The 14,332-nt window shown below is 34.2% G+C and overlaps 1 protein-coding gene across 3 annotated transcripts in view; it reads right to left on the bottom strand.

The window, feature by feature from the left end:
• LOC139524913 (nephrin-like) overlaps positions 1-14,332 on the bottom strand; it is an 89,693-nt gene that overhangs the window by 66,447 nt on the left and 8,914 nt on the right. Inside the window, exon 1 of one of the 3 annotated variants that reach the window (XM_071320078.1) lies at positions 4,610-4,799. The exons of 1 other annotated variant lie outside the window; for it this stretch is intronic. The gene's annotated coding sequence lies outside the window, so the exon portion shown is untranslated. Of the gene's footprint in view, positions 1-4,511; positions 4,800-14,332 lie in introns of those variants that run through there. One more of the 3 variants, XM_071320079.1, reaches the window with a different exon arrangement.

Below are 14,332 nucleotides of genomic sequence, written 5' to 3' on the forward strand. Positions count from 1 at the left end.
GCGTTAAGAAAATGAAGAAACTCACAGACTTTTCATCATATAAAATAATGTGAAACTGTTGTCAAGAGAGGCTGTCCATTTTATTTTGTATATTACCATACCCTTTTCATTAAATTGCTCTATATATATTAAATTATTTTAATATTTCATATTTTTAATTAAATTAGATTAATCATGTGGTCTTTGCTGGAAAGAAATGACTCCATTTGTACTCATATATGCCAATATTTAAAGTTAAAAGCTTTAAGCAGAGATTTACAATATGCATGTACATCTGCCATGATCTGGCATGCAGAATGTTAAAAGCAAGTAAAGAATTGACTTTATATGTGCAATATCTATCATGATTTATATACAACACATGAGATTTACAACTATTACATAAATCAGATGAGTCGAGCATGATACACAAATAACTTTCTCATGTACTTAGCTTTCATGCGTAAATCATGCGTTTACAATATATGTGATACACACATGTATTTATTACGTGCGAAAACCGCATGTGAAGATCATGCGTTTAACGCATGTATTTATTACATGCGAAAACCGCATGTGAAGATCATGCGTTTAACGCATGTATTTATTACATGCGAAAACCGCATGTGAAGATCATGCGTTTAACACATACTTCAGATACCGCATGATTTTCACATGATTCACACATGATTTACGCATGTAATAGCCTTTATGCGTAAATCATGCGTTTAAGAAATCATGCGATACACGCATGTTTAAAACATGCGAAAACCGCATGTGAAGATCATGCGATTTACGCATACTTCATATTTCGCATGATTCACGCATGATCCACGCATGACTTTCGCATGTAATGGCCTTCATGCGTATATCATGCGTGGCACTTTTGCCTGTGTAGTTTAAAATACAATACAGTTATAAGTGGAAAATATACACTTGAGCACAATTAATATTCAATACAGAGAGTATAGCTTAATGCTGTCACTATTTTAGATATACATTTACATTAAAATATGAATTTCAATACTATTATCAATTTTTGTAATTCACGTTTCTAATTGTTAATGAAATTCGTGTATTGTTAAATAATTGTTGGTGTCAACAGCTTTTCTGATTAGTAATATTTGACTAGAAATAACTACAATATCAGACAGTTATCAGTCAGTTATCTGACTAGGAACCACAACAATTTCAGTCAGTTATTTGTCTAGAAATAACACCAATATCAGTCAGTTATCTGAATAGGAATAACTGCAATATCAGTCAGTTGTTTGTCTAGGAATAACTACAATATCAGTCAGTTATCTGACTAGGAACCACAACAATTTCAGTCAGTTATTTGTCTAGGAATAACACCAATATCAGTCAGTTATTTGTCTAGGAATAACACCAATATCAGTCAGTTGTTTGTCTAGGAATAACTACACTATCAGTCAGTTATTTGTCTAGGAATAACGACAATATCAGTCAGTTATCTGAATAGGAATAACTACACTATCAGTCAGTTATCTGAATAGGAACAACTACACTATCAGTCAGTTACTTGATAAGGGATAACTACAATATCAGTCAGTTATCTGAATAGGAATAACTACAATATCAGTCAGTTACTTGACTAGGGATAACTACAATATCAGTCCGTTAATTGACTAGGAAAAACTACAATATCAGTCAGTTATTTGACTAGGAACAACTACAATATCAGTTAGTTATCGACTAGGAATAACTCAATATAAGTCAGTTATTTGACTTCAATATAAGTCAGATATTTGACTTCAATATAAGTCAGTTATTTGACTTCAATATAAGTCAGTTATTTGACTAGAAATAACTTCAATATAAGTCAGTTATTTGACTAGGAATAACTACAATATTACTCGGAATCGTCATCAGCTTTGAACAAATCACAAAATGCAGAATTTTCTTAAGACACAAAATTCATTGTGAAGCTATATATGACCAATGTATAGGTCTGAATATCGTGTATGATTATAGCGTCACCGAACGATTCTTATTCAATCATACTGACTACAAGTTAAATTAAACAATTATAAAATATCAAAGAATTCGTGAATGGCTGAACGGTATGGACGCATTTAATTTGTCCGTGTTAGGATATTATAAGGTGAATGTTTGAACAGTAGGAAATCATATAATTTGTCCGTGTTAGTCTACAAGCTATTATCACGTGAATAGCTGAACAGAAGAAAAGCATCTAATTTGTCCGTGTCAGGTTAATACCAGCACAATAACGACCCCAATCAACTTAATGTCCATAAATAAGACTTAATGTCTAACAGGCCTAATCGTATAAGTTCTCTAAGATGACCAAATCATTAAAGAACAATTAGACTTCTGTCTTTATGTCCACCAGTTCTCACTTCAGGCTAACACTTACAGGTTATTATATGGTTAGATGTGTCGTTATAAATGGAGGAAAGTTGGAGGGTACTTTTGTGAATAGTTCTCTACTGGGAATCCAAATATATTATATGGATGAAGGGCAGTTTGGAGGTACCACCGCTTATATTTGTCTAGTAGCTTCACTTATTGACCAGGGTCATTTGGGAGCTATCACCGGTAATATTTGAGAACGGATGAGAGGCATTGAGAACGGCTGGGTGTACAGTAGTTAATATTAGAGAAAAGTAAGGAGATAATGGAGCTAACGTTTGCTCTCTTGGAAATATATGGCCGAATGGTCTAGCGTGTCGGATACAGTGCAAGGCGATTTCGTGTCACGATATGTCAGTATATCGAGTTCAAATCCGGCGAGGGAAGAACCAAAAATTTGCGAAAGCAAATTTACAGATCTAACATTGTTTGGCTGATGTTTAAGCGAATTATATATATATTAAAAACCAATTCTTCAGAGAACAATTGAAGGTCTTTCCACCTCGATAATAAGAATGAAATTTAAAAAACGATGTTAGAAAATGTCACTCCGTTTTGATGTAATGTGGTAAATCAAACTGATATAAAAAAATAAGATTATTAGGTTTATGCAGATGACTTAATTGTTTTATAATGAACCAGAAAGAATTTTTAGCAAAGGTCAAAATCTAGAACGTCAAATTGACCTTTGACCTTGACCTCAATTTTGAGGTCATAGGTCAGTGATCTCAATTCAAAAGACCCTAGGTCAATCACTTGTATGGTTGTGGAGAAATACTGATTTCAAATACAAAAGGGGAGAAAACTCCTATAAGGGTTTACCAAAACTCTCGACTTAAATAGGTTGAAGATGCGCCTTTTTGTAAACAGTTATTTGGTAAACACATCATATCATTTACTGTCACAGTTTCTTTGGAATAACGATAACAAGCAAAATTCAAAATTTATTACATGACCTTGACCTTTGACCTTGACCTCAATTTCCTTCAAATGAACAAGGACTATATATCAAAAGACTGTAGGCCTCTACGACTTATAACGTATGAATTTATCCAACAAATCGCCTATCTTAAATTTTCAAAGGGAAATAACTCCCATAAGATGTCTTCTGATCACTCCAGTCAAAATTAACCAAATCATTCTAAAGAATAGAAGAACAATTTGGTGAAAACAGTTTGCTAAAATCTTTTACGGTTTTAGAGATATAGCGATAACAAGAAAAAGGGGATGCGGGGAGATAACTCCTGTAAGGATAAGTGTTCGGTCACACAGGGTGAGTTTTGAAACCCCCATTACTGTACAACATCATTGGCCAAAAATCCATTCGATATGTTGTAAGACAAAAAAGCATCTCAGACGGCAAAAGACAAAAAAAATAATCAGAAGAAAAACAAAAGGTCTTTCCACGAAAAGTGGAAAGACCTAATAATGCGGTCTTCCTAATACACTTACATTTTTCGGATTCTACAGACGGAATTGAATTCCCCTCAAAGAAAACTCAGAATTCGTATGTAATGAACTGCCGTTAACCATTAATACTTTTAAAACTAAAACAAATCTGAAAAAAAACTCTGAGCCGGGTTTTATTCAAAAGTGACAAATTATTGTTCATCTTGCATACAAAACCACACACGGCATAATTATGTGATATTAGGACATTCCCAAGTGAGTTTACGGCATTCAGTAACGTCTATAATCTTGTAGATATATTACATGTCTATAATCTGGTAGATATATTACACCGAATGATTTTAGGATTAAGTAATGTTTCAGACTTACTATGTCAAGCTGAGAGTGACAATAGTAGAGTAAACAAAACTGTAATGCTAATAGTTGTTCAATAATAAAACAGTCTAAATGACGTCAGTGAAAATATCATAAACCTCTCCACGTAAAAGAGAAATCTCTTTCAGTATTAAACATATTTAAATCATGTAATATTTTTGTTAAATATATTCATCTGTATTTTGTAAAGACCTTGATTGATAAAGATTCAAGTTGGCGTTTTGCTATTTAATTTATATTTGCAATGAAGAAATCTGCACTGTAGATTTTTTAAGCATTATTCCAAATAATAAACTTTGTATAGGTTCAGCACATTGTATCGCACCCATGTTAATGTATAACATCATACTTACAATATTAATCCCCCTCCCCGAAATAATCCAGTGAAATTCACAAAGAACAGAAGTAACAAAAAATTGCGATGTCATACGAAGTTGATGAGAAAACTAACCTGGTTTGCTGGTGAAATGCCAAAACACATCATAATAGTTCACAAATTATTTTATATACATTTTGTTGTTATAAACATGTCAAATTATTTAGCATAAAACCGCTGAACCCTGACTTATTTACATCGTGGGCTTTGTCCTTTCGTCATATATATATACTTCCTACATTTTACTTAAAACCTTTTATCAATTAAATTTGAAATATTTGATTTAATAATCATACAGTTCTATTGAAGCAATGGACCGGAACTGTCTTTATTCAGCCGCCTTATACCTCAACGATTTGTGGTATTTATTTTTTTCTATTCTCCATAAACCTCACATCTTTTATTTTCATAAACTTTATGTAAAAATATATTATACTTTAATCGGTTATACACGATATACTATATGGATATCAAATAATTTATAAATGCTCAAAAAGTTGTTCAAATATTTAAAGTGTTTCAACAAAATGTATTAACACATCTTTATTATTTTTTTTTAAATCGTATCAACTTTTCCCACGCTGTTGTAACTACTAACAAGGTATTTAAAAAAAATAAAAATGAGAAGCGCACCTGTCGAAATCCTACAATCTGATTGGTTTGTCAGTCTTAACATAGATTGTCGCAATTACCTGTATCTTTGCTAAAAAGAATTACACACTAAAATTTATTTGATACAACTTTTCTCATAATTGTTTAGTAAAAAGCGAACATTGAAGTAAGGTATAAAATAAATAAATTACTAGTATATATCCAGATATGCATATTGAACGTGTTATACTAATCAACGGCGGACTCTGGAAGGGGGAGAGGAAAATGAGGGAAAAGGGGGGGGGGGGTAAATTGTAGTTTTTGTTTTAGTATGGTAGATAAGGAAGCTGTCTATTGTTGTGGTATGGTAGATAAGTTAGCCGTAGATGATGTAGTATGGTATATTAGTTAGCTGTACGTGTTGTGGTATGGTAGACAGGTTAGCAATCGATGTTGTAGATAAGCTAGCCGTATTGGTTATGGTTTGGTATATTAGTGAGCCGTTGGTCACGGTTACGTAGGTCTTGTGATATGGTAGATGAATTAGCCGTTTGTGTTTTGGTATGGTAGATGAATTAGCCCGGTTTGTGTTGTGGTATGGTAGATGTATTAGCCGTTTGTGTTGTGGTAAGGTAGATGAATTAGCCGTTTGTGTTGTGGTATGGTAGATTTATCAGCCGTTTGTGTTCTGGTAAGGTAGATGAATTAGCCGTTTGTGCTGTGGTATGGTAGACGAAGTAACCGTTTGTGTTGTAGTATGTTAGATGTATTAGCCGTTTGTGTTCTGGTATGGTAGATGAATTAGCCGTTAATGTTGTTATGTCGTAGATGAATTAGCCGTTTGTGCTGTGGTATGGTAGATGAATTAATCGTTTTTGTGAATTAGCCGTTTGTGTTGTGGTATGGTATATGAATTAGCCGTTTGTGTTGTGATATTGTAGATGAATTAGCCGTTTGTGTTGTGGTATGGTAGACGAATTAGCCGTTTGTGTTGTGGTATGGTATATGAATTAACCGTTTGTGTTGTGGTATGGTAGATGAATTAGCCGTTTGTGTTATGGTATGGTAGATGAATTAGCTGTTTGTGTTATGATATGGTACTTTAATTAGCTGTTTGTTACGTAGGTGTTGTGGTATGGTAGCCGTTTGTGTTACGTATGTGTTGTGGTATGGTAGCCGTTTGTGTTACGTGGTACGTGTTACGTGTTGTGGTATGGTAGATGAATTAATCGTTTTTGTGAATTAGCCGTTTGTGTTGTGGTATGGTATATGAATTAGCCGTTTGTGTTGTGATATTGTAGATGAATTAGCCGTTTGTGTTTTGGTATTGTAAATGAATTAGCCGTATGTGTTGTGGTATGGTTGATAAGTTATCCGTTGGTGTTACGTAGGTGTTGTGGTATGGTTGATGAAATAGCCGTTTGTGTTGTGGTATGGTAGATGAATTAACCATTTGTGTTGTGGTATGGTAGATGAATTAGCCGTTTGTGTTATGGTATGGTAGATGAATTAGCTGTTTGTGTTATGATATGGTAGATGAATTAGCTGTTTGTTACGTAGGTGTTGTGGTATGGTAGCCGTTTGTGTTACGTAGGTGTTGTGGTATGGTAGCCGTTTGTGTTACGTATGTGTTGTGGTATGGTAGCCGTTTGTGTTACGTATGTGTTGTGGTATGGTAGCCGTTTGTGTTACGTAAATATTGTGGTATGGTAGCCGTTTTAGTTCCGTAGGTGTTTTTGTATGGTAGATAAGTTAACCGTATTGGTAGTGGTATGGTATATAAGTAAGCCGTTGGTGTTACGTAGATGTTGTGGTATGGTAGCCGTGTTTGTTGCTGCTTTGGTTAATAGTCGTTGGCGTTGTTGTGTAGTTTTTTAAAATTATTTACTACAACACAATCATGTCGAGCCTGTTAAATGTATCTTTTAAAACAAAAAACACAACAACATAGACATCTAAAGATAAAATCACTTATCTAACAAACAAATATTGATCTACGGTATATTAAAATACCCCAGGATAATACATATATAGTTCGTTTACAATGAACAACATTGCGATCATAAACAGCTATTTGCAATCATAATTATACAATACATACCTTTTAAAATTATAATTCACATAATTCATAATTTAAGCCCAATTTGCAACCATTTGTTTGGTAATTATCTTATTGAAACTTGCTTATTAAACCTGAAAGAATTGCAAAGAAAACAACTCAAGTTTCATTTCCATTAGTTTGTACAAGTAATATTTGCCATGTTTATGTTCCCAAAATACTGATATACAGCCGTTAACAAATAAAACGTTATCGAAAGACTATTTTGCAGACCTTTCACAAATAAAACGCTGGTTATCGAAAGCATGGTATCCAGGGTTGCGTTCAATATCATAGCAGCTACATAGGGCTACGTAGATTTATGAATATTTAACGTGAAGCTGTCCTTGCTGCTACGTAGATATTGATAGCAGCTAGGCTAACTACTAGTTCAGGGTTGCTTCAAATACGTAGCCCTGTGTAGCCGCTACGATATTGAACGCAACTCTGGATACCTTGCTTTTGATAACGTTTTACTTGTGACAGGCCAGGGTTGTGTTCAATATCGTAGCAGCTACGTAGCTGCTATCAATATCTATATAGCAGCTAGTCTACAGCTACACGTTCAATAGTCAAAATCTACGTAGCACTACGTAGCTGCTACAATATTGAACTCAAACCTGCAAAATAGTCTTTTGGGGTCGATTAATTTGTTAACGGCTGTATATCACTCTTTTGGTGTCGTATGTAATCCAGATGAACTAGGTAACACAACCTTCATGTTATTACAACCCCGGTAAATAGTCTAATTTGGTAGGTAACATCCATGAAAAAAGAAGGAGATTGTAGTTACGACTTTAAGAACATATCCGATATCATGTGTGAAAGTTTAACGGTTATTCCATAACACTCAACCAACTCGTGATAGCGTCCGTAAAATTTACGAAGGGACGATTCAACTTCATCATTTGGAACTCTTGTTTTAATAGCCTCCTTGTGAGTAGCAAGGAAGACATGATAGGAAATACAAAGCACGGGAGTAATCAAGGTTTAAATCTGATGTACATCTTTATTAATAAATTAAGGCAGTGAGGTCGTTGATACAAATCAGAATTAAGAAACTGAATGGGTCTATCAATGCCCATTCTACGTCAATCTTTAAAGACCCAAATGTTGCAATGACAAATATGTTGTTGTCCCCGCAGATAAAGCCCCAAACAACATCGTTTCTGTGTGTAAAACTCATTACATTAACTGCTTGAATTAGGTATTGACAATTCACTTGGAAACTCAACATATACCCTCACGACACTTACCAAAGAGGAAATCCTGGATAATCATAGGTCTGTTCTATGTTTCTTTGGAATTTAAACCAAAGACGAAGAACTAGATCTTCCATCACTGTATTGGATACCTAAACTACATAAGTGTCCTTACAAACAACGGTATATTGCTGGGTCTTCCAAGTGCTCCACGAAACCTCTTTCTAAATCATTAACATCTATTTTATCAGCAATCAAAGACGGGCTTCAAAGTTATTGTGAAACTGCCTATTCTAGAGGTGGCGTGATTTAGATGTGGATACTTCAAAATTCCAAAGATCTTTTAGAGTACATACAATCTAACTCTCCTTCATCTTGTAACAGTATTAAAACATTTGACTTTTCTACTCTTTACATAAGTATTCCACATTCCAAACTAAAAGACAAATTGAAAGAGTTGGTATTGCTTTGCTTCATAAAAAAGAATGGCCAACGTATATACAAGTATCTTGTCTTGGGGAGGGATAAATCCTACTTTGTAAAGGATCACTCTGATTCAAACAAAAAATTCTCTGAAACTGATATTATCAAGATGCTTGATTTCTTGATTGACAAAATATTTGTTACGTTCGGAGGACGTGTTTTTCAACAGACTGTCGGCATTCCAATGGGAACAAACTGTGCCCCTCTACTTGCCGACTTGAGGCTGACTTCATGCAGGCACTTCTTAGGAAGACAGATAAGAAGTTAGCAATATCCTTTAACTCTACTTTACGCTATATAGATGATGTTCTTAAATATTTCAAAATTTGGTGACTATGTGGAACGCATCTATCCCATCGAACTAGAGATAAAGGATACTACAGATACAGTTAAGTCGGCTTCATATCTTGACTTACATCTAGAAATTGACAATGAGGGTCGGTTGAAAACAAAACTTTTCGACAAAAGAGATGATTTTAGCTTTCCAATTAACTTTCCATTTCAAAGTAGCAACATTCCAGCAGCACCTGCATATATACGGGGTATATATCTCCCATTTGATACGATATTCCCGTGCTTGCATTTCCTATCAAGATTTTCTTGATAGAAGGTTGCTGCTCACAAGGAAGCTATTAAACCAAGAGTTCCAAATGGTGAAGTTGAAATCATCCCTTCGTAAATTTTACGGACGCCATTACGAGTTGGTTGACCGTTATGGAATAACCGTTTCATAAATGATACCGGATATGGTCCTTACGTCGTAAATACAATCCCCTTCCCTTTCATGAATGTGACCTACCGAATTAGACTATTTACTGGATTTTTTTATCACATAAGCAACACGACGGGTGCCACATGTGGAGCAGGATCTGCGCACCCTTCCGGAGCATGTACCTGAGATCACCCCTACTTTTTGGTGGGGTTCGTGTTATTTATTCTTTAGTTTTCTATGTTGTGTCATGTACTATTGTTTGTCTGTTTGTCTTTTTCATTTTTAGCCATGGAGTTGTCAGTTTATTTTAGATTTATGAGTTTGACTGTCCCTTTGGTATCTTTCGTCCCTCTTTTTTTAATAAATGTAACATACATGCAGTCAATATATCCTGAATGTCATGTCTTATTCATCAAGTTATGTTTGCTAAGTTTCTTAGGAGATGGTTTAACAATAACTCTTTATTTTTAGCAATAATTACAAAACAAAAGTAAGGTTGATAGACTACGTTATGCATCCCTTACACATCCAAGGATCTTGTTTCATGAACTGATATTTTGTAGAAAGTGTTTTACTCATCATTTCTACGATTAACTTAATTATCAGGGTCAAATCAATACAACAGCTTCCTTGCTGATTTATGGAATTATGTGTATGTTCATATCTTCTTTAAATTTGATGAAAGCATATCGATATAGTAGTTACGACAATTGTGTCATAGCCGTCGTCATCTTTGAAACAAATATTTCATAAGAGTCATCCAACTATTGATGGCGTCTGTTCAATTTCAAAGGGATAATTTCAGCTACCCCCTTGGAACTGTTGGTTTAAAATTGTCTATGTAAGAAGTAACTCTATTTAACACATCCTGTTAGGAAGTGCATACTTCGAAATATCAACTGGGAGATATATATATATAATCCATATACAGGTGCTGCTGGAATGTTGCTACATAGTAATCGAAAGTTCCCAACTGGGAGGCTGAAATCATCTGTTTTGTTGAGGAAGTTTGTTCTCAACTGATCCTTATTGTTAATTCCTACATTTTAATCAAGACATGAAGCAGACTGTTGTCCGGTCATTAAAGATTGCATATTTTGGCGTGAATACTGAATCACTCACAGGTATTTGAGGCATGGATCCCCTTTTTTTGGACCTCACTAAAAAAAAATTGTTTCTTTTTTCACTTGGGGCTCGTATGGATAGTAAAAATGGTATTGTAATCGACTAGTAATGGATTGTTGAGACATGATATATACATTGTAAATATATAAAAAAACACCAAACAATTTTTTAAAGCAATTGCTTTTATGCCGTCGCGTATGGCCATCTTTGTGACCCAGATCAGAGACTCCGCCCAGATCAAGCCATAGTATTTTGTTAAACAGGCTCCTGGTCAGTCATTCTTTAACACCTATGTATGTTTTCTAATGCAATACATAGCTTGAAACTTTAAAAAAAAGTTAGTGGATTTAAGAAGTTTCAGAATATGTTCTTGTAGATGTATTTTTGTATTTAAAGGGTCAACCGGTTGACTATCAAATAACATAGAAGTCCGAGTGAAAAAAAAGTACATTTTTATAAATGCGATTCCGTTTTCCGCCGTTCGTACGATGTTTCAACAAAATATGGATTCATTTCAGTTGTTGATTTAGTATTGAAAATTTAACTGAATTATCTCCTAATAAATACGGTTTTTTATGTTTAATTTGTGTTTCTTTAAGAGGTCAGGTGCTCTTGTTCATTCATAAAATTATCGTTCATTCATACATTTATCGTAAAATCAAAATCCCTACACAGGTTAATGCGTAGTGTCAAATTATTACCTGTAATCTAAAAATAGACAAACTTTATTTGCGCAAATAATTTAGCGGAACGAAACCCTTGTTGAAAACACATAACAATAAGTTCGTTTTCCTTTTCTGTCAAAACTCCGTAATATTTATCGATCACCTTACTAATGAAATGGACCCGTCCAAACGTAGTAGATGCCAAGTCGGTCCAGATGAAGAGATATTTACAATTTGGAATTTTCTAGTTTATTAATACATAGATTGAAAACAAGTACGTCTTTTTAAATATCATGATCAAAACTGGGTTTGCATAACAAATGTCAGATGATACCATTATCCTCGACTTTTCAGTGAACAAGTCTACTACGTTTGTTGACACTCGACGGTCCACCGTGTTAGCAATTTTATTTCACATATTTTCGAAATATTGAAGATCATGTTTCGCAATGTTTCCTGAAAATTGATAAATATCAAAGCAACGTAGAGCTGTTTGTTCTTGTTCGTATAATAAAATTGAGAATGGAAATGGGGAATTTGTCAAAGAGACAACAACCCGACCATAGAAAAACATACAACAGCAGAATTAAGGTCACCAACAGGTCTTCAATGCAGCGAAAAATTCCCGCACCCGGAGGCGTCCTTCAGCTGGCCCCTATACAATATATATACTAGTTCAGTGATAACAATTTAATGTCATGTTTGTCTGTGATGACCCCCCTTTTCGGGATTGCATGAGAATTGTAGTTATCTCGTACCCACATGCACTTGTTTCTATCCATAGGAAGGTCGACTATCCATATAAAACTATTTATATGGATAGAAACAAGTGCCTGTGCTCGTACCGCATCAGAAGGACACATATCAACTCAGCAATAATGTTTGGAACTTAGTTTTAAAAATGATGACAAAGTAACATTATGAAATTTTTTTTATTAAGCTGAAATATACATTTATTCTTTACATGTTTATGTCTTGTAAGATATTTTATTTCTTTCCCGTTTTTTAACATTTGCGTCTGGAAAGTTGAAATGTTTTAACTTAATCATTTGTGTTAATGGTTAAATATAAATTAATAATGAAAATTGTTAAAATTAAATCAATAAAGGAAATTATTGCCAAGGAAGTTACAAACACTACCAGGGGATAATCCATGATGATTTCTTTTTGAGTTATATGTTTCAGCACATGTATATTTGACCCCAACTTTAGCCTGGTAAACGTGTTGTCTCCTTGTGAAATATAAAACATATTAAAAATGACTTTCTGCTAAAGTCTTTTATTTATATAAAGTTAAAACCTTCTTACTTTTAACTAGACAACACTCATGTCAGGTTTAATTCTTGTATATATGTGGATGAAAAATAAAAGTCCCCAAACATTAACATGGCAGCAATTGCTTTTACAGCCTTTAAGGCTTTGATTTTTTAGTGAGGTCCAAAAAAGGGGGATCCATGCCCCAAATACCTGTGGAATCACTTATAGGGTCTTTGCATCGGAACTAAACACATTTATTTAAAAACCAGTTGTTGGCATGACACGGGTTATGTTCTTCTCATATGTGTTATGATGGTATGATACTAAACCCCTAACGGGAAGGATTGTGCCTGATATTCATATGATGAAGACATAATCTTTCAATCAGTTTAATTGAAGTCTGGAGCTGGCATGTCAATTAACTGCTAGTAGTCTGTTGTTATTTTTGTATTATTGTCATTTTGTTTATTTTCTTTTGTTACATCTTCTGACATCAGACTCGGACTTCTCTTAAACTGAATTTTAATGTGTGTATTGTTACGCGTTTACTTTTTTACATTGGCTAGAGGTATAGGGGAGGGTCGAGATCTCATAAACATGTTTAACCCCGCCGCATTGTTGCACCTGTCCCAAGTCAGGAGCCTCTGGCCTTTGTTAGTCTTGTATTATTTTTAATTTTAGTTTCTTGTGTAAAATTTGGAGTTAAGTATGGCGTTCCTTATCACTGAACTAGTATATATATTTGTTTGGGGCCAGCAGAAGGACGCCTCCGGGTGCGGGAATTTCTCGCTGTATTGAAGACCTGTTGGTGACCTTCTGCTATTGTCTGTTATATGGTCGGGTTGTTGTCTCTATGAGACATTCCCCATTTCCATTCTCAATTTTATTAACTGTATCTGTAACATAATCGTTTTGTTTTCCCTTTCTGATCTCCTAGTAACATGGAAGGTGTTTTGGATATTCATCTTGTTAACATACAAGTGTGGACACAGATGAGTGTGGATAGTATGTTTGGATGTTTGACAGTGTCTTATGACAAAAGGAGTTCTATGTTTTTCCTATATGGTGTTATTAACTGTGTTGCACGATGACAACCAATCTGAGCATTAGGAGTGTTATTTATTTAAAAAATATTATGTCCAAGGCATGTAGGAGACAGTAATTACATTAGTTACCAAATTATTATGATATATTTATGTTCTACATCTTTGATTTTGGATACATTTTGTAGCTAGGAGAGCAACACATAATAGCTAGGTTCTTTTTTCACGTGTTTTTTTCTAAATGGGACATGATATCTAGTTTTGAGAACATGATATAAGGAGCCTGTAATTCAGTGGTTGCCGTTTGTTTATGTGTTACATATTAGTTTTTTGTTTATTTTTTTGATAAAAAATAAGGCCATTAGTTTTCTCGCTTGAATTGTTTTACATTGTCATTTCGGGGCCTTTTATAGATGATTATGCGGTATTGACTTTGCTGGTTTATCCCCGTACAGTGACATGTAGTTGTTAATTTTTGTGTCGATTTGGTCTCTTGTGGAGAATTGTCTCATTGGCAATCATACCACCTCTTTTTTATATGTATTTGCTTACTATTGGTATGGTTTTATTTATATTACTTTGTGGTGGATCGTCGGTATCATTAGTTAAAATTTTGTTAAAA

This window comes from Mytilus edulis, chromosome 5 (genome assembly GCF_963676685.1).
Source record: "Mytilus edulis chromosome 5, xbMytEdul2.2, whole genome shotgun sequence".
Classification (NCBI taxonomy): domain Eukaryota; kingdom Metazoa; phylum Mollusca; class Bivalvia; order Mytilida; family Mytilidae; genus Mytilus; species Mytilus edulis.